The 21288-nt window shown below is 38.3% G+C and overlaps 1 protein-coding gene across 3 annotated transcripts in view; it reads right to left on the bottom strand.

Moving 5' to 3' along the window:
• Positions 1-20328, bottom strand: part of OTOL1 (otolin 1) — a 60341-nt gene extending 40013 nt beyond the window's left edge. Inside the window, exons 1-2 of one of the 3 annotated variants that reach the window (XM_074405599.1) lie at positions 19634-20328; positions 9182-9273 (exon numbers count right to left, since the gene is read on the bottom strand). The gene's annotated coding sequence lies outside the window, so the exon portion shown is untranslated. The other 2 variants (XM_010335704.3, XM_074405600.1) reach the window with 2 other exon arrangements.
• Between the last annotated feature and the right edge of the window lie 960 nt (positions 20329-21288).

Genomic DNA, 21288 nt, shown 5'->3' with positions numbered 1-21288 from the left:
TGAAAATGTTTAGAAATTAGCAGTTGTTAAATAATATTTATATAAGACCATTGGCTTGGACTGAGCTACTGCACGAGGTCCAACAGACCTAACCAAAATGGAATCACTTGTATTGAAGTTCCATGTTACCGTGCTGAAACTAAGTTGCTCATCTGACCTTCAAGAAATCAGAAGAGAAGGATAACAGTCAAATCCCCACACAGGCCACTTTTAGCTAACATGGTAAGAAAGTCCTCTCTGCTTTAACCTTTACAGAGAAAGTGACTTTGAAATGACCAATCCATGTTTTGTTCCCTGGTCTTACTTTCTTCAGACCTTTTCTGTTTGTGAGGTCAAACTTTCTCTGCTCAGCTCACCAGAACGAGGTTGTGTTCAATTCTGAAATTGCAAATAAAAGCCAACTGATATCTTTTGACTAAATTTGTCGTAATTTTGTCTTTTGACAGAGAAGTGATGGTTGCACAACTCTGTGACTACACTAAAAACCGCTGAATTTTATAATTTAAAGGGTGAACTTTATTGTTTGTGAATTATTAGTCAATAAAATTATTTTTCCAAATATGAAATCAGAGGGTTCAGGTTGCATCAGCCTGACCTCTCCACTGTAAAATTATTTCATCCACATTGTACCTCATGCTTTTGTCATTTATACATGAATGCTGCCTGGAAGCATTATTTCATTAGGACTTGCAAAATAAGTAAATTTCTAATACTGCTATTCTGTCTGTATCTATTAGCTATAAATCTTCTATGAAGAAGAATTTTCCCTCATAAGCTATTTGATTACATACATATACTATTCATACAGGTAAGATAAATGAGCTTGATTATTTTTCTTGCTCACTTTTCAGAGAAATAATTGATGCTCTGGCAACCTCCAGTGGTGAATAGTGAGATATTTTGTTAGTTTTGGTTTGGTATCATTACAAACTCACTGAGTTTTATATATGTGCTGCGTTTCAGTGTGATGCAGTCATTCCTTTCGATGCTTACATTGTCCCATCCGCGAGGGAGCTCCCTTCTAGTTGGATCCTATGCCCTTTCATCACGACTTTGTTAAAGTCACATATCACACACTTCACCCACTTAAAGCATACAATTCAATGGTTTTTAGTATATTCACAGAAGAGTGTGACCATCACATAATGAATTTTAAAACTCTCCTCACCCCAAAGGGAAACCTCATATCCACCAACAGAAACTCCCCACTTCTCCCACATAATTACTAATCTATTTTCTGACTCTAGAGATGTTTCCACAGTAGACATTTTATATAAATAGACTCATACAATATGTGATCTTTCCATCTGCCTCCTTTCATTGAACACGTTTTTCTGGTTCATCTTTATTGTACTGTGTATCAGTACTTCATTCCTCTTAATGGATGAATAATATGCCATTGTGTAAATTGTCATATTTTGTTTGTTCATTTATCATTGTTGGACATTTGGATTGATTCCAAAGTTTGGCTAATGTGAATAATGCTGCTATGAACATTTGTATACAAGTGTTTATGTGGGCCTGTTTTTAATTCTTTTGCATATATAACTAGGAGGAGAGTTGTTGGGTCATATTGTAGTTTTATGCTAATCTTTCGAGAAACTGCAATATTGTTTTCCAAGAAGGCTGCATTATTTTACACTCTGTACATACACTAGCAGTTTATGAAGCTTCCAGTTTCTGCAATCTTTGATTATATTTTGTGTGAAGTGTTATCTGGATAGCAGTTTTGATTTGCATTTTTCTGTTGGCTCATGGTATTGGGTATTTATGTGCTTATGAACAATTTTTATATCTTCTTAAGAAAAACATCTATTCAGATTATTCTCTGATTTTTAATTGGGAATCATCTTTTTATTATTGAGTTATAAGAGTTTATTATATATTCTGGATAAAAATCCTTGTCAGATGCATTATGATTTGTGAAAATTTTTCTCATTCTTGGTTGTCTGTTTTCTTGATTGTGTCCTTTGAAGATGTCATATCTGAAAAACCATTACCTAGTCTAAGTTCATAGACTTATGCCTGTGTTCTCTTCCAGGAGTTTTACATTTTAGCTCTTACATTTCTATTTTGAATTATTTTTTATAAATGGTGTGACACACAGGTCCAGATTCTGTTTTTTATGTGTAAAAAAGTCTAGTTGCTTCATCACCATTTGTTAAATGATTCTTTCCCTAATTGTCTTGAAATTCTTGTCAAAAATCAATTATCTATAAATATAAAGGTTTATTTCTGAACTTTCAATTCTATTCCACTGATCTGTATAGCTAACCTTCCTCCAGTACCATATTGTCTTGATTATTGTAATTTCGTAGTAAGTTTTGAAATCAGGAAGAGTAAGTCCTACTACTTTTTCTTTTTCAAGATCATTTTGGCTGTACTTTCATTTCCATATGAATTTTAGAGTCAGCTTGTCAATTTATGCAAAACATCCACTGGGATTTTGATACAGATTGCCCGGAAATAGTAAGCTTTTCACTTCTCTCTTCTTTAATTTTTTTCATAATGCTTTATATTTTTCAGAGTAGAAGTTTTCACTTACTGGTTAAATTTATTTCGAAATTTTTTTGGTACTACTATAAATGGAATTACAGGTATTGATTGACTTATTATGCAACTTACGACCATTCGACTTTACGAACACAATCGCTAGCCATGACTGCTCCATGTCTGGCAGCACAAACGTTGCCCAGCTGGGCGTAAGACAGTGCGGACCAGCTTCCGGCAGCACTACCGTCTCCACGTGCACCATTTCAACTGTACATATAGCCTACTCAACCTACGACCAAATCCTTTTACAACCATTCCGTGGTCCCGACCGTGGTCGTAAGTCGAGCGCTACCTGTATTTTCTTAATTTCATTTTAGATTTAATTATTGCCATTATATAAAATACAACTGATCAACTGATTTTTTATATTAATCTTATGTCCTGCAACCTTGCTAAACTTATTAGGTCTAGCAGTTTTTTAGTGGGTCCATTTTTAAATGCTATCTTTAGTATTTTCTATACGTAACATCATATAATCTCTAAATACACATTTTTTGACTTACTCTTTCACAGTCTGGATGCCTTTGTTATTCTCTTTTTCTTGCCCAATTTTCCTGGCTAGAAACTCCAGTGCAACACTAAATGGAAGTAGCAAAAGTGGACAATCATGTATTCTTCCTCATCTTGGAGGAAAGTATTTAGTCTCTTAGCTTTTTTGTAATCTATAGGTTTTTCATAAGTGCCCTTTATCGGGTTAAAGAAGTTTCCCTCTATTCCTAGTTTGTTGAATATTTTTATCATGAAGAGATGTTCAATTTTGTCTAATGCTTTTACTGCATCTATTGAGACAATGGTCTAATTTTGCTTTTTATTCTGTGAATATTGTAAATTATTAATACATAACTGAATTTTAGATATGAAAACAACTGGGTATTCCAGGGATAAATCCTATTTGATTATAACATACCATTATTTTCACATGTTGATGTGTTCAGTTTTCTAGTAATTCGTTGGTGATTTTTGCATCATATTTATGAGATATTGTCATGTAGTTTTCTTTTTCTGTGATATTTTTGCCTGGTTTTGGTATTAAGCTATTCCTAACCTCATAGACTAAGTTGGTATGTTCCTTCTGCTTCTGTGTTCTCAGACACTTTGTGAAGAATTGACATAATTCTTCTTTAAGTGTCCCACGAAATTTACCAGTGAAGACATAGGTCTCTGGGCTTTTCTTTAATGAACAGGTTTTTTATTACTAATTTCCTGCCATTATTTGTTAAAGGTCTATACAGATATTCTATTTTCTCTTGTGCCAGCTTTAGCAGTTTGTATCTAAAAATTTATTCATTCATCTAAATTTTGGTAAAGATCTTTTTTCCCCTAGGCTGAAATTAAAGAGAATATTAAAGATCTTTAATTGTTAAAGATCTACACAGATTGTGTATCTTCTCTTGTGACAGTTTCAGTAATTTGTGTTGAAGAATTTACCCATTTCATTTGTTATTTTATTTGTTGCATACAGTTGTTCATAGTCTTCCTTTATAATTCTTTTCATTAATTTTTTCATCATCGTACTTTCAGTTCTGGGGTACATGTGCAGAACATTCATGTTTGTTACATAGGTATACATGTGCCATGATGGTTGGCTGCATCCATCATCCCATCATCTATTAGGTATTTCTTCTAATGCTATCCCTCCCTTAGTCTCCCACCCCTCCCAAAAGTCCCCAATGTGTGATGGTCCCCTCCCTGTGTCCCTGTGTTCTCATTGTTCAACTCCCACTTATGTGAGAGAACATGTGGTGTTTGGTTTTCTGTTCTTGTGTTAGTTTGCTGAGAATGATAGTTTCCAGCTTCATCCCTGTCCCTGCAAAGGACATGAACTCATCATTTTTTATGGCTGCATAGTATTCCATGGTATATATGTGCCACATTTTCTTTATCCAGTCTATCGTTGATGGGCAATTGGGCTGGTTCCAAATCTTTGCTATTGTGTTTCAATAAACATACATGTACATGTGTCTTTATGATAGAATGATTTTTAATTCTTTGGGTATATACCCAGTAACAGGATTGCTGGGCCAAATGGTGTTTCAGAAATGATTATTTACTTCTCCAAAGCCATTAGGATATGCTCTCTTTTCTGATTAGCTCAGGTCTCCTAGTGTGCTCTCCCTTTTGGTTAATTCTAAGTTGATTAGGGATTTTAATTATATCTGAAAAATGTTTTTACCTTCACCCTATAAGGCAATCTAATCATGACAGTGATAGCCTATCATATTTGTAGATTGTGCTTTCATTCAAGAGGAAGAGTTTAAACTAGGCATACATCTTTGGGACAGATTCCTATAAGAAATATTCATGAGTAACTTTACTATGTAATATTGCCAAATTTCCTCCACAGGGATCAGACAACTTTACCTTCCCATTGGCAATGTAAGAAAGACTCTGTTTCCCAACATCCTTACTAACAGAGTATGGCCCCTGAAATCTCAAATCCTAGCCCCCTCCCTCCATATCTTATAATGTGACTATATATGAAGATAGTAGCTTTAAAAAGATAATTAAGTTAAAATGAAGTCCTTTAGAATGGGCTCTAATGGAATATGACTATTGTCCTTATAAGCGAATATTAGGACACATAGATATATAGAGGAAAGACCATGTGAAGGCACAGCAGGAGGATGATCTCTGTAAGCCAAGGAGAGAGGCCCTCAGGAGAAACCAACCTGTTTGACACATTGATTTGGGACTTCTAGCCTCCAGAACTGTGAGACACTAAATTTTGGCTATTCAAGCCACTCAGGGTCTGGTGTTTCGTTTGGGGACTTTAGTAAACTAATAAATTTATGGACCTGCTCTCACCTCCCAAAAGAGTCTTAAAATACCCATGTTAATTTTAATATACTATTCATATTATTGCCTTGGATATTTATTGCTTTCACATAGGCAACATAGAAGAAAAACTGCTCTTTATAAAAAATGATTTCTCTCAATATTGTAGATGATTGTAATTTTTTTTTTACTTCTGCTCTATTATCCCTTTATTAACTCCATTCACTGCTTATGCCTACTTCCCAGCATGGGAGCCCCAAAGCCCTGATGCTTATTCCCCAGCACCCCTGGCAGTTTAAGTCATGGGGGACTGACACAGACCTGGCCAATTAAGTGCAGCAGGCTGGTATTGTGAATTTGGACAGAGAAGCAGGCCCAGTAGACAATCTATTACAGTGGTGAGGGCAGCAGCAGCTGGGTCAAGTGCTCAGTGGCTTTGGTGGTAGTAATGAAACTGAGGTGTCTGGGTCCCTGTAGAGGCAGCAATATGCTTCCCCAAGGTTGATCTGTGGTGCAGTCTTGGCCACGGCTCTGGCTGCCCGGCCTGTCACTGTTCCTGCTGGCTTTGCAAGGTTTGTTCACCAGCCCTCCTGGGAACTCTAGGAGCAATCCTGTATTATTTTAATAAAAGCTTTTTCTGCTTTATCAACTCTGACTAGTGCAGTTTCATTTCTTTCTTGCAGAAATTTTCTTGTTTCATTTTTTTTCTTGTAGAAATTAATGGCAACTTCCTAAAAAACTTGAAATGAATCAAAATTATTTACATGAAATGAAAATGAACTGATGACTACTCAGAAATAAGAAATCCAAAGGTGTTTAATGAGGATAAGAAGTTAAAATTGTAGTGATCATTGACATAACATACTTTATTTCTATCTCTTGTTTCTAATTAAAGTGCTTAATCACAAAGATGTGCATTGTTATAACTCTCTAGATAGGTGGAGGCTACATTACCTCCTTGATCATTAGGTAAAATCACTTATACTAGGTAATTTCATTGCCAATGGAAAGCCAAAGCTCTACGTAAAGGTTTCTGCTAGTTCTGCAGCAACTAGCATCTGCCTGTCTCCTCCACCTGTAAGCTCTGATATCCTTACATTCTGCCCCATACCAACCAGCACTCACCCCATTTTAGTCCTGTCCCACATATCAAGCTTTTGTACCATTGATAGATTTGATTGGATCTTTGGAAGGATTCTCCTGGAGAAGTCACACCAAGCAATGTTCTTGATCATCAACAAAACCTCTACCATTTTTCTGGCTCTTATTTTTTTTCTTTTTACTAAACAAAGCAGTTATGACCAATCTTTGAAGCTTTAGGACCCAGACACCTCTAAGCTTTACCCAACAGTCATTGTTGTGCCTTGTTTTTGTTGCTCTTGTACCACTTCTTTGTACTGACCCTCCCCAGAATAACTGAGACATCCATATTGCCTTGAAAAGCATTAGAATTAGAAAGGGAGACATGTAAAAAGAAAAAACATAATGCAGGGTTTTCATTTTATGTTCACCTTTTGATTTCTGTTTTATATGCAAAATAGGTTATTAGGTGTCAGAGCTGGAAGGCCTTAAGGGAAACAGAACATGGAGTTTGATCCCTAATAATTTATTTGAAAGAAAATTGAAGGAGATGCAGAAAATTTACCCTTGAATCTCCATGGTTACGAGATGAAAGTTCCTGGGATAGGGAGGCAACAGGAAAGGAAGAGTGTTCTGGAGCATCACGTGAGAGGAGGTAGGAGGAAGGGCCGAATCGTGATGGGAGATGAAAGGAGAGGAAGTGAAAGACCAGAGTCACCATTAAGAAAAGCCAACCTGCCAAAGCATCTCCCATAGGAAGCCTGATGGAAGCTGAGCCAATGCCATCAACCACAGCCATTCCAGTGGGAGTCACAGGAAACACAAGGACCACACTGAGGCACTATGTCAGTTTCTTCCCATTGCTGATGGAAGATGGCTTGTCATCCATGGATCGGCAGGACGTTTATCTGGCATATACCATCTAAAATGTGCTGTATAAACATTGCCTTTCCCCCCAAAAGTCCGGGAGTTTCCAAAGTTTTCCAGAAAGAGAGATTCTTAAAACCAGGCAACAGCTGGAAGTCTTGGAGGGGAAAGTCACCAATTCTCACATTTGAGAGAAACTGAGCAGCAACAAAATCCATCCCAGTTACACATTTATCAAAGTATGATTCTAGACAATTTTTTCTCTAAAAGGGATTTGGGGGTCAGCTTTTAATATTATAGCATTTTTTTCTTCAGTAAATGGAATCAGAGCTACCCATCACTCATTTTCCCGGGTCGGAATAATTTTGTGCATAACAATACCAGAATTCTCCAGGACTTTGAACTGAATATGAGTCAAGTCTTCTCTTTTGTCCTCATATCAATGAGGGTATCTTTAGCAAAGCCTGAATTACTGGTGCTATTTTTGTTAGCAAGTAAAAAAATTGCAAATCCAGATTCCTATTTTAAGGTTGTTTGAATAAAATAACTTTCAAAATAACTCTGCTACATTGCCAGGAATCTATATATCACTATCTCCTTGGCTTTCCCATTTCCAGAGTGCAAAACTCTATCTTCATCCAGTATCAAAAAATTCACGTATTTGGCCACCTCTAGCAAACAACAACTTAGTCAAAGAGCCTGTAATTTTTCAGCAGTGCCATTGTCACTGCAGAGTCTTGAATCAAAAGATTTACCTCTAGTATGTAACCAAAAACATTTGCTATGTAAGTCAAGCTATAAATGAGCTATTCATGCCAAAATTATTTTAAAAATAGATTTACTTTCTTTTTCCCTCAAGAAAGGGAAACTTCCATGTGAGATTCAAACACTTATTACAGATTTGCTCTTGGGAATGCCAGTAAGCTGTGGAATAGAGAAGAACTTTGTATCTGGCTCCCATCTCTTGACAAAACATCTTGAAATGATGCCATTATAAATGTAACACTTTTCATAGCAGTAAGCAAAACTTCCTTCAAAAAATTTGAAAAGGCTTTTGATGCCAACACATGCCCATGTCAAAATTGGTGTATCAACCTGACATATCACAAAGCAGTAAAGCCCAGGGCAGTGCCAGGCATCACAGGGGTCCTATCTGCACATGAGAAATTGAGATTTTTCTTTCAGGCAAATTTTGTTTGGCTAAGAAGCACTGTATCATTTTGAAGCTGTTGACAATCTTTACAGTTTCCAAAAGAGGTTCACAAAATGGGACTTCTTGGATAGCATCAGCATGCACACAATAAACAATAAACAGAGGCTGGCTACACTGAAAAACACTGGAAGAAACTATTGGTGACTTTACGACCAGTCATGAAGCACTAGGAGAAATGTCAACAGCTACATAGAAAATGACATAGTTTAGGAAAGACACTGCATCAATTATCCCCCCTGCTCCATGCTACTCTAGCTTGACTACTCCCAGGGCACATGGTTTCATCAAGATCTCTTTGAGTAGTTTCTTTCTTTCCTGGTGCCCCAGTTAGCATTCTAACAGTCAAGTCAAGGCTTTTATTTAGGGTCAAATACAAGTGTGTATAAAATCCTGGCTATTTTCTATCAAGTCTTTGTTTCAAGAAAAAGATTCATACTTTCCAATGAATTTCATAATGGTCAGAATAGTCTCCTTGGTTTTGTTTGGGATTTGGGATCCCACTGGCAACAACTCAGTCATACAGAAATCATGCCAGCTTTTGTGTTGGTGATAAAAGAGAAAGCCAAAGAAATACATTTTTCATCCTTTTAACCAGTGAGTATCTCAATTACAAAACATAAGCCTCTTCTCATTCCTGCTAGGCTGACAGAATGAGTTCAGTTTTCTGTTATATGTAGAAACAGTTTCTCCTACCTTCTCAGGTTTCCAACACAGCTCAGAGGCAGACGTTTCCAGCTCTCCCCATGCATGTTGGGTACTTCCACCCATTCCCCTTACTCTTCCTCCTGTAAGAAGGAGAAGATGATCAATGGATTGGTCATTGTCCTGCATTTTATGAGCAGATAAGGCTGCTTTTTCTTAAGGGCTTGCAGCCATGTTCTGGTGTTTCTCTCCTATTCTGTTTTTCAGTCTAATTAGGACGTATACGTGGCTCTGGTTCTTTGGAGCAAGTTCATAACATTTTCCGCATTCCAGCAGCTCCTCCCTAGACTGGGAATGTTAAGTCTGCTCAAAATCTTCTCTTCAGTTCCAGTCATCTTAGTTTTGAAAAAGCCTATTCAAGCCTCTGGCCTTATAGCTCTCCTGTCCTCTAACTTAGCTTGCCAGAACAGCCATATTATAGGGGGATAACAGTCAAGAATTCAATCAGCAAAATAGAAAGCACTTTAATTATTTAAAACAGAAAAGAATCTAATCTGGATAGTTAAGCTACAACACTGTTGGAGACACGAGGGGAAGGCCTGGAGGAGACACGAGGGGAAAGTAATGTCTCTCAGGGACCAGGACCTGCAGGAGGCCACACTGGTCTGCCCTAAGCGATGGGAATCCATCACAGAGCACACATTCACTGCTGCTGCCACTGGCACCTTGCAAGCATTCACAGGTGCATGTCAGCTCTGCACCTGGGACCAGAAGTCTAGGGCCTTCAAGTTACTTCTGCCATCTCCCTCTCATTACACAGGAGTCCAGCCCATTAGAAGAACCAAGCTGGAAACCAGGTGTCAAGGGGATCTTGGGAAGGTAGTTCTCAGGAGTTCTACCCCATTGGTACAAGACAGTTATAGGCCTGAGTACTCCCAGACAATAGCTGGTACATTGGTGATCATAATTATTTAATAAACAGGCATGTTGTTTTCTTTCTAGCTCCCAATCTTTGCATATTGTCCTCTGCCCGAACTCTATAATAAAGGAGGAATGGAAGTGAAATTTCGGCACCAAACTATCTGAACCCTAATATTTTTCTGTATTTGCCAAAAGCATGTATAGCAATTTTAATGACTTATCAGTCAAATAAGAGGAGTTTACTAATTTTGTAATAAGAACATACATACAAACACAAATTTTTTGTGAAGCAGTAAAAAGCATATCCTATAATCCAAACCTAAGAAAGTAATTTTGTGGACCTCTAATAATGGAGTGATTTCTGAGTTTCTGCTGAGTCCTGTGCTAAAAGGAGACCAGAATGTGTGTTTGAAGAGAATGACAACTGAGAGAAAGGAGTGAAGATCTGGAGGATGATTTGGGGGGAGATTGTTTTATTTTATACTGAGAGAACAGGATGGAGGAGAAAGGGAGGAGTAGAAGTATGAGAGAGTGGCTAAAACCATATTAAGAGCAGGGATGCCTAATATCCAGCTTTCCTTTGAAATTTTGTGATAATGTTTCCTTTTACATCCATACACATCGAGTGGAGTTTTAAAAGAAAACAAAGAGCTGATTTCACACTCAGATTGATGCCAGAGAGGAGGAGGAAAAAGTCACAAAGCACAGAATGGAGAACCAGAACTCAAGAAAGAAGAAATCAGACTCAGAGATGTCCTGAGGGTGTGTCCCTAGAGAGTCCACAGAAATGTTGGGAACGGCACTGGACTTTTCTACAGAGTGTGGAATAGAGGCTAAGTCAAACCTTTCTAGATCTTAGGGACCATGAATTCCTTTTGATACTTAGGTTATACTTTTGCACACTTGACTCATAGGAAGTTTGGTACAATGGGAGTTTCATTGCTACCAGCCTCAAGTCTCTGCTATGGTACATTGGTAGACTGGGCTATCCTGAGCCAGCCCTTTTTTGTCACCACTGCACTATATCCATGGGCCTGGCATCTGACTTCAGATCACAATAAGGAAAGAGAACCCAGAAGTTTGAGCCAATCATTCCTTTATAAAAGTCAGTTTTGCAGTGTTACGTAGGTCTAACATTCAAAATGGCCTTTGGCCACTTAATTGGAATTCCACGGCTGGTGGATTCCAATTCCAACCAGCAGTGGCTGGTTTGGGGAGTTAAGGTTAGTCTGGTATTGTTTCATTGTCTTCAAATATTATTGTGACATAGACAGGCATGAGAAGTCAAAGTAAATTAAAATTACAAGTGCCATTCAAAGGTGGGGAAAGGGAGATAAAAATAATATTAGGTCCTTGTTTCTGTTTTTGGATACTTTCCATTCTTCTACATAGTTGGTAGGTTTTTAAAATATTTTGTTCAGATTTTATCAGCGTTATCTGTGGGAAGTTTCTTATGATCATGTGACTCTACTGCCATTACCCCTTCCTCTCAGTTTGGGAGTAGGATGTTTGGGGTTCTTTTGATATAGCACATGTAAAGAAATGTATAGTGGATAAAGAAAAATACCTCTTTGCTAAATAGCTGCAAAAGGAAACATTGTCAACACAGAAAACCTTTCTTTAATTAATACTAAATGTTTATTTTTATATACAGTGGCCAGATTATTATTCTGATACTCTTTTTTTCTCTCTATTTTACCAAAAATCTATCATACTAGCTAGGTGTTTGTCAGAACTCACCAGAAGTAAGGGAAAGGGAGTCTTTGGGATAAATGTTCTCCTGCCAAACAAGGATACAGGCAAAAAAATACACATATAAAAGAAAAAATAACAATAATCACAACATAAGTTTTCCTTGAGATTAAGTCTCAAGAACTGAGATGCATCTAAGACACAGTTTCATGGTTGCTGGCAAAAAAAAAAAAAAAAAAAAAAAAAAAAAAAAAAAAAACCTCTCAAACTCATGGGTCAGAGAATAAGGACTTTATTCCTCAAGACACAACAGATAGCATGAGCCTCATGTTTACCTCAGTTCCCTTTCCCATCTCCCAAAGCACACAAGTTCTACTGGGATCTGTCCATTGGCCAGCATGGATGCTACCTACACCTATGTTTTTGTATCCCAATTGATGACCACTGATCTTAGGAAGCCCTGTCTTATAAAAGAGCTGCTACCAAACTTGCCCAACCTTTATTCCAGAAGGAGACATTATCCTTTTATTCTGGTGAGCAAACAAATCTGTCCTCTGTTAGAGACAGACACTATGGCTATCTTCCAAGACTGTTTACCATACAAACATCCTTGGAAAAATATTTGGGAGCAAAAATGGATTAAAAACATGCAGAAACACAAGAAACCCATGAAAAACTGTTTCCCAATGAAGTCATCTACTAGATTTTTGAAACAGACGTAGGAAAAGTATCATGAAACCAGTACCTGTAACCAAAGAAAGGCTTTTCTTGACCTGCGAAACTTGCTCTGCTAATGCATGAGTGGCTCCTCTCCCATGCAGACAAATCAAGAGATCAACACTAATAATCACTGGGGTAGCAGATATTAAAACAGACTACCAGCTGGGCACGTTGGTTCACACCTGTAATCCCAGCACTTTGGGAGACCAAGGTGGGCAGATTGTCTGAGGTCAGGAGTTTGAGACTAGTCTGGCCAACAGGGTAAAACCCTGTCTGTACTAAAAATACAAAAATTACTTCACAGAACTGGAAAAAATCACCTTAAACTTCATATGGAACCAAAAGAGAGCCCTCATAGCCAAGTCAATTCTAAGCAAAAAGAACAAAGCAGGAGGCATCACACTACCGGACTTCAAACTATACTACAAGGCTACAGTAATCAAAACAGCATGGTACTGGTACCAAAACAGAGATATAGACCAATGGAACAGAACAGAGGCCTCAGAGGAAATACAATATACCCACAACCATCCGATCTTCGACAAACCTAACAAAAACAAGCAATGGGGAAAGGACTCCCTGTTTAATAAATGGTGTTGGGAAAACTGGCTAGCCATGTGCAGAAAGCAGAAACAGGACCCCTTCCTGACACCTTACACCAAAATTAACTCCAGATGGATTAAAGACTTAAACATAAGACCTAACACCATAAAAACCCTAGAAGAAAATCTAGGCAAAACCATTCAGGACATAGGTGTAGGCAAGGACTTCATGGCCAAAACGCCAAAAGCAATGGCAACAAAAGCCAAAATAGACAAATGGGACCTAATCAAACTCCACAGCTTCTGCACGGCAAAAGAAACAGTCAGTAGAGTGAATCGGCAACCAACAGAATGGGAAAAAATTTTTGCAGTCTACCCATCTGACAAGGGGCTGATATTTACAAAGAACTAAAGCAGATCTACAAGAAAAAAAACAAACAAGCCCATTCAAAAATGGGCGAAGGATATGAACAGATATTTTACAAAAGAAGACATACAGGAGGCCAACAAACATATGAAAAAATGCTCATCATCACTGGTCATCAGAGAAATGCAAATCAAAACCACATTGAGATACCATCTCACACCAGTTAGAATGGCGATCATTAAAAAATCTGGAAACAACAGATGCTGGAGAGGATGTGGAGAAATAGGAACACTTTTACACTGTTGGTGGGAATGTAAATTAATTCAACCATTGTGGAAGACAGTGTGGCGATTCCTCAAGGACCTAAAAATAGAAATCCCATTTGACCCAGCAATCCCATTACTGTGTATATATCCAAAGGATTATAAATCATTCTACTACAAGGACACATGCACACGAATGTTCATTGCAGCACTGTTTACAATAGCAAAGACCTGGAACCAACCCAAATGCCCAACGATGATAGACTGGATAGGGAAAATGTGGTACATATACACCATGGAATATTATGCAGCCATCAAAAACGATGAGTTCACGTCCTTTGTAGGGGCATGGATGAACCTAGAAACCATCATTCTCAGCAAACTGACACAAGAGCAGAAAAGCAAACACCGTATATTCTCACTCATAGGTGGGTGTTGAACAATGAGAACACATGGACACAGGGAGGGGAGCACTACACACTGGGGTCCATTGGGGGGAAATGGGGGAGGGATGGGGGGTGGGGAGGTGGGATGAGATAGCATGGGGAGAAATAACAGATACAGGTGAGGGGACGGAAGGCAGCAAACCACACTGCCTTGTGTGTACCTATGCAACAATCTTGCATGTTCTTCACATGTACCCCAAAACCTAAAATGCAATAAAAAAAATAATAATAATAATAAAATAAAAAATACAAAAATTAGCTGGGAGCAGTGGTACATGCCTGTAATCCCAGCTGCTCAGGAGGCTGAAGCAGGGGAATCACTTGAACCAGGGAGGTGGAGGTTGTAGTGAGCCGAGATCATGCCACTGCACTCCAACCTAGGCAACAGAGTGAGACTCCATCAAAAAAAAAAAAAAACAAAACAGACTACCATCTCTTTCAATGCAATTACCACACAGTGCACCAACTTTTAAAAAAATCTTAGCAAATGATCAAAGAGGAAGAGTAATTTTTAAATGTTTGAATATAAATGAGATTTCTCTTGTCGATTAATTCATTCATTCAGAAAGGAATTATAACCTGTCGCAATGGCTTTAGAATCTCTCTAACAATTTTGTGTTAAGGGTTGGGTTTCTTGAAACCACTGAGACAAAGGCAAATTTTTGAGACTTTGTTGCTAACATTTATAAGGCAAATATATAAATATACCACATTTATATTTGATCATCAATTACCAAAAGAAAAAATTTTTTGAGACAGAGTTTCACTCTTGATGCCCAGGCTGGGGTGTAGTGGTGTGATTTCGGCTCACTGCAACCTCCACCTTCCAGGTTCAAGTGATTATCCTGCCTCAGCCTTGCAAGTAGGTGGGATTACAGGTGTGCACCACCAGGTGCAGCTAATTTTTTGTATTGTTAGTAGAGACAGGGTTTCTCCTTGTTGGTCAGGCTAGACTCAAACTCCCGACCTGAGGTGATTTGCCTGCCTCAGACCCCCAAAGTGCTGGGATTACAGGTATGAGCCATCACGCCCAGCTATAATATTTTCTTATGGCAGCCTGAACTAAGACCAGGTTCAAGGCTGCCAAGCATAGCTTTCATCATCAGAAACAGGACATTTAAATACAACTTACAGAATTGATTGAATAATTTTTAACCCAGTTATTTGTATTGAAAAATTTAATAACAGTAACCCACTTTAGTTAAAAAAAAAAAAAAAAAAAAAAAAAACAAACTCAGAAATGATTTAGGCAGTGAATGACAACTAGCTAAAAAAGAAAAGGATCTTAATGCTGGTTTTCTCCTGGTATCTTTGTGTTTGTTTTAAGGCACCGTAGGGTTTGGTGGGATTTCTAAAACACAAGCAAATTGATTGCCCAATGCAATGCCTTTTGTGGACACAATAGAAAATAGATTTCTTCTGTTCTAGGTCATTCTTCTGTAAAATGGCACCCAGTTTGTGGTGGTAAATTATTTTAAAATTATTGGTTCTTGGGGACCAAATAATGCATGAATTCTGCTTTTGAAGATTAATAGTATTTTCCACTCCATCTATCTCACTGTGGAAAATGGCAGTGGTGTTGGATGTTGCACAGGCTGGGAACACTGGTCAAACCTGGCCATCTGCACCTGGATCTTTTTCAAAGCTCTTTTATACAAAGGGTCTGGATGAACAGAGGAGGCTTGTCTAAAATGCTTTGTTGTGCTGCAAGACCAATAACTATTTGGGCAGTGCCGAAGACAGGAACGGGATTATAGGCCTCTAGGCAGCTCAACAGAGAACATATATGAGTAAATTGGAAATCACACACCTGAAAGAAACAGGGCAGTAAATGCTATTGTAAAAGTGACTTAAAGAAACTCTGTATTCCCCAAAGACTTTTAATGGCTTCTCATAGTTACTCACATACGCTGTTGTATAACAGAAATAAAGAAAAAAAATACTCCTTTGCAAGGCCGAGGCGGACAGATCACCTGAGGTCAGGAGTTCGAGACCAGCCTGGCCAACATGGTGAGACCCCTGTCTCTACAAAAAATACAAAAAATTAGCCAGGCATGGTGACATGTGCCTGTAGTCCCAACTATTCAGGAGGCCGAGACACGAGAATCACTTGAACCCGGGAAGCGGAAGTTGCAGTGAGCCAAGATCTCTCCACTGCACTCCAGCCTGGGCAATAGACTATCTCAAAAAAAAAAAAAAAAAAAAAAAAAGCTCAGAGCCTGTGTCTGTAGAGCAAAAATACAAATCTCTCAAATTACATGAGAGAAGATTGTGAGAAAATATACCACTGTTATGGACTGTTAAATACAACAATTTTCTAGACTTTACGTAGATGTGAGAAAATTTTAAATGAAACATCTATATATCTTTTTGTTGTTTTACTAATTTCCCATGAATAAGAGGAAAGAGCCAATAGATTACAAAATTAAATTAGAATGCATAAAGGAAGATAAAAGCAAATGACATTTTATTTGATATTTAAAATAACAATGTTTTGCATTTAAATAAAAATCTACCTTAAAACACAGCATATGTTCAAAGTTAAAAGAAAAACAAGTTTTCTCTTACCTTGTGGAGGGCACAGATGCGCCCAGAAGAACTATTTAGTCCACTCTGCAAAACATTTACTAAGTATCATAACTTACATATCATTTTCTTATGTCCAAATGTCATATATGGAGTGGATTAAAATATAAATTTTAGCATTATAGAACAATCTATGGAAAGCTGTAGAGTTTTAAATTGATTGCTATTAAAAAAAAAAAAAACTGAGTAGACATTGCATAACTTGAAGACTCTGTTCCTCTGTTCAACAAGTGAATGAAAAAGAAAATAGTATTTCCTACCCAGGAAAATCTGCTTGACCTGATATATTGACTTCAGGTTACGAAATCACCAGATGTCACTAAGGCTGTCCTAGAGCAGAACTTTCCTTCCATTCTTAAAATGATAAAGAACAGGCTAAAGGATTATTGCCACGTTCTTTAGAGTCTCATAGCAAAACAACTCTTTTATTAGGAAAACTTTTATCATTTACTACAAACAGACAGCCATCGTCCACTACACACACACACACACACACACACACACTCACACACAGACACACACACATCAATAAGCCCCTTTTTTTGAGGTTCTAAAGACTGTACCACCATTCAACCTGCTCCCAATGCCAGCGTTGCCACTGTAAATTTTATCTAAAGTGGTAAATTCAGTCTGGGAATGGTGGCTTATGCCTGTAATCCTAGCACTGCTGAGGCTGAGGTGGAAGGATCACTTGAGCCCAGGAGTCTGAGGCTGGAGCGAGCTGTGACTGCACTGCTGTACTCCTGCCTGGGCAACACAGTGAGAGACTATCTCTAAAAACAATTTAAATCCTGCATACTCAAAAATAAAATTGGAGAAACGTCTCAAAATTACAGTTGATGAATTTACAGTCTAGCAATTGTTAATTTGACAGTGCCCATCAAATTTGGGCCCAAATCTTGAGCTCATGACTTGACACCTGTGCAGCCCTGGGATTTTTCCCTTATTTCTCTGAGGCTCAGTAAAATGGAGAGAATTGTATCAACCTTGCGCATTATTTGTGAGAAGGAAAGATAATCCAGTTAAAGCACCAAGCACCAAGCACTAGGCCTGGCACCTGTGGCCAATGCTCAATCAATCACACCTGTTAAGGTTCTTGGCGATTTAGGAACCAGAGCTTCTCGATTTTGCTATTTGCACAGAGAGTGTTCTTTTACCATTAAAAAAGATTATAAATTTCTAAAAGGAGGGGATAATTTGGCCACCCTGTCATGGTCTGTCTTCTCTTTTCCACGTTTATTCTGCTTCTTGATTCCATTTGGACTGGAATTTGTAGTTTGCTAGGGCAGCTGCAACAAACTACCACTAATGAAGCAGCTTCACCAACAGGAACTTACTGTCTCACAGTTTTAGAGCCCAGTGTTAGCAGGGGTCCTTCCTTCTGATGGCTGTGAGGAAGAATCTGTGCCAGAGATCCAGCGATCCAGTGTTAGCGGGGGTCCTTCCTTCTGATGGCTGTGAGGAAGAATCTGTGCCAGAGATCCAGAGATCCAGAGGAAGAATCGGTGCTGGAGATCTAGAGATCCAGTGTTAGCAGGGGTCCTTCTTTCTGATGGCTGTGAGGAAGAATCTGTGCCGTTACCCTCTCCTAGTATCTGGTAGTTTGCTGCCAATCTTCAGCATTCCTTGTCGGGTAGAACCATTAGTCTGGTCTCTGTCTTCATCTCACATGGTGTTCTCCCTGTGTGTGTGGCTGTGTAAATATTTCCCCTTTTTACAAGGACATGGTCATATTGGATTATAGCCCACCTTACTCCAGTGTGACCTCATCTTTACCTACATCTGCAATGAATTACCTTATTTCCAAATAAGGTCACATTCTAAAGTGCTGGGGATTAGGACTTTAACAGACGAGTGTTGGAGTATACATTTCAATCCATAACAAAAAGCTACAAGGCTCTCATTATTTCCGTGAACTTTCTGGACTGTAAACTCTAAGGGAAACAAGCAGGACCTAATTATAACTCTGGTTGTCAGCCTCTTTACATTGCAAGCAGTCTGCACAGAAGCATGAATATGTAGCACTGAGTGTACAGGGAAAAGAATCTGACCTTGCTACTGTACAGCAAATCTTGTTCTGAAATTTTACCTGATTGTTTTTAAAGCAGAAACACCACAATTAATGTCTTGTATTGTTTACTTTCATCAATTGCAATTAATAGTTCAACTAAAAACTACTTCATTGACAAGATGGGAGTTCAGAAACCCCATCAAAGGAAATAAAAAAGATGGCACAGCTTGAACAAAAATCTAAGGATGAGCTTTGGCTGAATACATGAATACTTGATCCTGCTCAAAACAAGGGAGCCAAGCTCTGAGGCTTGGAACAATTTTTATTATGAAAAAATTTTCTTTGGGTAGATTTTTTAAAAATTTGGTTTCCTTTTTCTGTTGTTTGAAGAATGATCCATATACGGATCTTTTTTTTTTTTTAGGCAGAATGCTGGATGCACAAAAGGTTTGCAGTGAAAAGAAAGTACACCTCTCTCTGTGCCTCCCAATTACCCAGACCTAGTCCCTGGATGCAATGCCTACCTACTGCCAATTCCTTTAGTCTTTGCATTTACAAACACCTAAAAATACCGATAGGTACAGACTCACAAAAAAGACAGTAAGTGGACTAACCTGCACCTGGCTTTCTTCTCTTTACCTTGTATCTTGAAGATCCTGCCAGATCAGTAGCTGATTCACTTACCATAACAGCTGCACTCATTTTGTTCCAGAGTCCTCTTGGGTGGGAATTTTGTTTGTTTGTTTGTTTGTTTGTGTGTGTGTTTGTGTGTTTGAGACAGACTCTCACCCTGTCACCCAGGCTAGAGTGCAGTGGGGTGATCTCAGCTCACTGCAACGTCCACCTCCCAGGTTCAAGCAATTCTCGTGCCTCAGCCTCCTGAGTAGCTGGGATTACAGGCGCACAGCACCACACCTGGCTAACTTTTGTATTTTTAGTAGAGACGGGTTCTCACCATATTGGCAAGGCTGGTCTTGAACTCCTTTCCTCAAGTGATCCAGTGGGTAGGAATCTTATGTATAAACGAGCGTGGTGTTCTTAGTCCTATAATGTGTCACCTCCCTGTCCCCGCTCCATATCACTTCGCCACTGCCAAGGGGAAGGCAAGCTCATGCCTGCAATACAATATCAAATGGAAAGACAGACAGATTTAAATCAGGGCTTTCAATGGCACCATTGCACTGCTGAAGTTCTGTTTGGTCACTTGTAGTTTGAAAAGAAAAAAATATCCAGTTCAGGAATTGCTTCTCTACCAAGCTTGCCTGCCTGCCTGCCTTCTTTCCTTCCTTCCTTCTTTCTCTTCCTCCCTCCTTCCTTCCTTCCTTCCCTCCTTCCTTCTTTCCCTCCTTCCTTCCTTTTTTTTTAATGGAGCTTTGCTGTTGTTGCCCAGGCTGGAGTGCAGTGGTGTGATCTCGGCTCACTGCAGCCTCCACCTGCAGGGTTCAAGCTATTCTCTTGCCTCAACCTCCCAAGTAGCTAAGATTACAGGTGTCTGCCACCATGCCCGGCTAATTTTTTGGGGTTTTAGTAGAGACGGGGTTTAACTATGTTGGCCAGGCTGGTCTCAAACTCCTGATCTCAGGTGATCCACTCGCCTCAGCATTCCAAAGTGCTGGGATTACAGGTGTGAGCCACTGTGCCTGCCCTAAGTCTTTCTTACCAGTTCATTTGCTCCTTTCACTTGTAAAAGGTGATAGAAGTATAAACATTTTTTCCTAAAAATAACAAAAAATAAAAATTTTAGGAGTTTATATATTTAAAGTGGCTTACTTGCCTTTGCTAATGCTCTAATTTTTTAAATTATTTCATTTTAATTTATTCTATTTCACTGTCTTATTCTAGAAAAGACTTACTAAGGCTCTAGTGTCTTATAATAAGTCCTGAATAGCTCAGATTCTTCTATTTGCTTAGAAACTTACAGACTTTTTAACTGCTTTTAAATATTAAGAAAGTCTTTCTGCATGTAGAAACAATGTGTAGTATTACATGATGATTGTTCTAGTCCTCTAAAGTGCTTTTTCAAATTTGTACCTGTTCAGTTCAGTTGATTAATTAAAAGTTAACAATAACCTATGTCAAATCTTCTAACATGTAGAAAAGTAATCATTCCTTTTTGTGTCATATTTATCATGCTTTTTATTACAAAAGTGATACATCTATTGTAAAGTTATTTAAAAATAAAGGTGCATGCACTGCATTTAGTTACCCATAACTGGCATTGGCATTTTTCATGGATACTCCCAAATATTTTCCCATGCACATTATATATTTGCATTTCAATAAACTCAGCATCACATCACATGTACTAAATGGCAAACTGCTTTTGCTACCTTATCGTGTATAAGGAACATTTGTATATCATTAATCCTGCAGCACAACTGTTAATAACCACAGTGACTCTATCATAGGGCTGGAATGTGATTTATTTCAAATGCCCCACTGTTGAATGTTTAGGTGGTTTATAGTGATTACGCATTCAAAACAATATTGGAATACACATATGCATAACTTTCTTACACATTTTGCCAAATTATTCTCCCAAATAATTTAAATGTTTGTTCTTAACATTTGAGAGAATAAATGTTTGAGAATCTGATGGATTTTGCATCT

Source organism: Saimiri boliviensis, chromosome 9, assembly GCF_048565385.1.
Source record: "Saimiri boliviensis isolate mSaiBol1 chromosome 9, mSaiBol1.pri, whole genome shotgun sequence".
NCBI lineage: Eukaryota > Metazoa > Chordata > Mammalia > Primates > Cebidae > Saimiri > Saimiri boliviensis.
This window is presented reverse-complemented; position numbering and strand designations above follow the sequence as displayed.